This window comes from Manacus vitellinus, unplaced genomic scaffold (assembly GCF_001715985.3).
Source record: "Manacus vitellinus isolate BGI_N305 unplaced genomic scaffold, ASM171598v3 scaffold_43_pilon, whole genome shotgun sequence".
NCBI lineage: Eukaryota > Metazoa > Chordata > Aves > Passeriformes > Pipridae > Manacus > Manacus vitellinus.
The window spans coordinates 1090586-1093745 of NW_021940560.1; the positions used below are offsets into that span (position 1 = coordinate 1090586).

Genomic DNA, 3160 nt, shown 5'->3' on the forward strand with positions numbered 1-3160 from the left:
GACAAGGGGGGCATTGGGCACAGGGGGGACTGGATGAGCTTGGAGGTCTTTTCCAACCTAAATAGTTCTGTAATTCCTTCCTATATGGAAGAAGATCATCTGCTAATAATCTTCCCTTGGACTCCAAACCTCCCTGGGCAGGGGACTACCTGACCCCCCTAAGGGAGAAATTCCTCCTGCTGTCCAACCTGAGCCTCCCCTGGCACAGCCTGAGGCCGTTCCCTCTCCTCCTGTCCCTTGTTCCCTGGGAGCAGAGCCCGACCCCCCCCGGCTCCCCCCTCCTGTCAGGTCCAAAGGTGGGTGAGGAAGAGGAGGGTCCCCCCAGCCTGGCCTTGGACACTTCCAGGGACGGGGCAGTCACAGCTTCTGTCATAAATGGATTGAGCAAGTTGTGCCCCAGGAAGGCCTGGCCGTGGCACTCAGTGACCCGGGGGCATCGGGCACAGGGGGGACTCTGCGACCTTGGAGGGCTTTTCCAGCCTAAACAATCCCGGGATTCTGCCAAGGACACCCCCATCCCTCAGGGGCTGTCCCCGACCCCCCGGTACCTCGGCGTCGTACTCCCAGAGCTGGTTGCCCCTCATGTGGTGGCACTTGAGCATGAGGACGGGCCCGTTGAGCCGCGACACGTCCAGGCACAGGTCGTCCGTGCGGATCTCCTTGTCGGCAGTGTAGGAAAACACCTGGAACACACGGGTGGAGGGTCACAGAACTCCAGGCTGCTCCTGGGGGGCTGCTCCTGGAACCCTGCAGTGTCCAAGGCCAGGCTGGATGGGGCTTGGAGCAACCCGGGATAGTGGGAGGTGTCAGGGTTGGGATGGGATGAGCTTTAAGGGCCCTTCCGACCCGACCATTCTGGGATTCTCTGGTTCCACGGATAACTGACCATGAAGGAAGCTGGGTTTGGGAAAGTCACCACGTTAAGAAGAAAAGTGAATGCTGATTAAGCTGATGTAAAACTCCCACCGATACTAATTACAGAGACGATGATATTAATGTCACCTAAAAATAGAAGGTGAGGACAGAATGCATTTTATAGCTAATTAAAGAATGCATTTCACACATCCCATTGTGACAGGCAAAACATTCCTCCAGGGATGGGGGTTCCAGCCCCTGCCAGGGCTGCACGACCTTCACAATTTGGAAAATTCCTATAAAACCTGTTCTGCTGTTGCCTCAACCTCCAACCACCAGTGCCAGGAATTCCCTTGGCCTGGTGCTCAGCACCAAGGAGGGAAACTGGGAGAGATCCACTGCAACCCACAGAAACACTCCAGACATCAGAGAGAGAACTCAAGAGTTGGAATTACATGAAATGGCCAATATAACAAAATAAAATAGAATAAGACAAAATAAAAGGCTCAAAGAAATGGTTGAGTCGTCCTAAAATTCTTCTGACTCAAATGCAAAATATTTTGGAATGTTCATTGATTCTTTTATATTATTTGCATATAAAATAGAATTCAAATAGTTATTTTAAATTTAAAAATGTGTCCATAAAATATAGTATTTTATATAAAACATGATGTTTTCTATAAAATAGTATGTTTTAATATAAAAATTATACAGCTATTTTTCGCTAATATTTTTTATCATGAACCAAGGACCAGTGAGGTTCCCCAGGACAAGCCCCCAGCCCTACCTGGGTGACATTTCAGCTCTCACAGCACTCTGAACCAATTATTTCACAAAAACCACACCTTTCCTCTTTTTTTCCCTGCTTTACCTGATTTCCTCCCATTCCATGGCAGTTGAAAAATCCCACTTTCTCGTTTTCCTTGCGGCCCATGTTGTCCAAACACTGGTTGGTTTCAACGTTCCTGATCTGGAGGAAGGAAAGAGGTGAAATATTCCTTGAAAGGAATGTCTGTAAATGCCACCTTTCTGCAGAAAAAAAATCGTGTTTCTATCAGCAGAAAGTACATTTTCTGTGCATTCAAATATAGGTATTGATTTATTTTAATGTATTTATTTGTTGAAAATTGTAAATATATCACCCTCCCAAAAGAAGGTGACAATAAATACAATAATTACAAGGAGTATAATGAGATTTTAAACTGTATATTAAGTGTAAGTGTGAAAAGCATTTGAGGGAAATCTCATTCAATCCTCCTTATATTGAGATTGCCCTGTACTCCAGAGTGAGTTTGGAGCATCATTTTTCCTTGGATTTGAGCTGAGGAGGAGCCTGGTCACCCCCCTGCTGCCCTGCCAGGTGGGATGGTTCAAATCCTGCCTAAATCTCCACTGAAAAGGAAAAAAAAAATGACTGAAAAATGCACTTCTGATGGCTTAAAAATTGCCCATTTCTGCTGCTTTGGGGCTCAAAATCCCCTTTCCTCCTCCACCGGCAGCAGCTGGAACAGCGAAGCAGGAATTTGAATTCCCAGCCCCTGAACTGCTGTTGCCATAGAAACTGAGGCCACCTTGGCAAAAATCAGGTGTTTTAATAACTGTTTTCTGACTTTCTCATAGCTCTGTTTTGCAGCCTGACAATGTGGCACAAACCCACGTTATTTGACACTTGTTAGACGAGTTCTTTCCTTGCTGTAAACCCACTCTTCACTTTATTTTGCCATAATTTAACTGGGAACCCAACAGTGCCTTTTATTTCTCGCTACAATGGCAAGTTTCAATGGGAAATTACTTTCCTGGGCGTTAAAAAAAAAAAAAAAAGCCATTTTTTTTTCATTTGACTGTTATTCTATCCTTAAATCAACCCATTCAAGAGCTTTGAAAAGTCAGCGTAGGTACAACTCAATAGAGTATTTTTAACAGTTGAATTTTAAAGAGATTTCAGCTCCTGGTGGCACAAAACCATGGCATTATTAGGAATGTCTGTGATCCTCAGCTCCAGGCAGCCTGGTTGGAAAACACTCAGTGAACAAACACGTTTCTTTTTTTAAAAAAGCCCAAAAAAAGCATTTTTTTTTTTTAGCCTGTTTTTGAACGATAAGGGATGATGGAAAGCCCCCTTCAACTGCTGCATATTCATTATGTCAAAATATTAGTCCCAAACCTCACTTTTCCCATCCACTGCCCCATTTCAAAGATAAATCTGGACGGTGAGCATTTGGAATGTACACTCAGCTTACAGATGAATTTTTAACGGTGCAATTTAGCAACTCCCCCTTAAAAGAGGCTTGGAGAAAGTACCCCC

At 45.0% G+C, this 3160-nt stretch overlaps 1 long non-coding RNA gene across 1 annotated transcript in view; it reads right to left on the reverse strand.

Annotated features, from left to right (window-relative positions):
- Positions 1-494: 494 nt before the first annotated feature.
- LOC115307702 overlaps positions 495-3160 on the reverse strand; it is a 3981-nt gene continuing 1315 nt past the window's right edge. The window contains exons 2-3 of the long non-coding RNA XR_003916040.1: positions 1727-1825; positions 495-683 (exon numbers count right to left, since the gene is read on the reverse strand). This is a non-coding gene — a long non-coding RNA (uncharacterized LOC115307702). The remainder of the gene's footprint in view (positions 684-1726; positions 1826-3160) is intronic.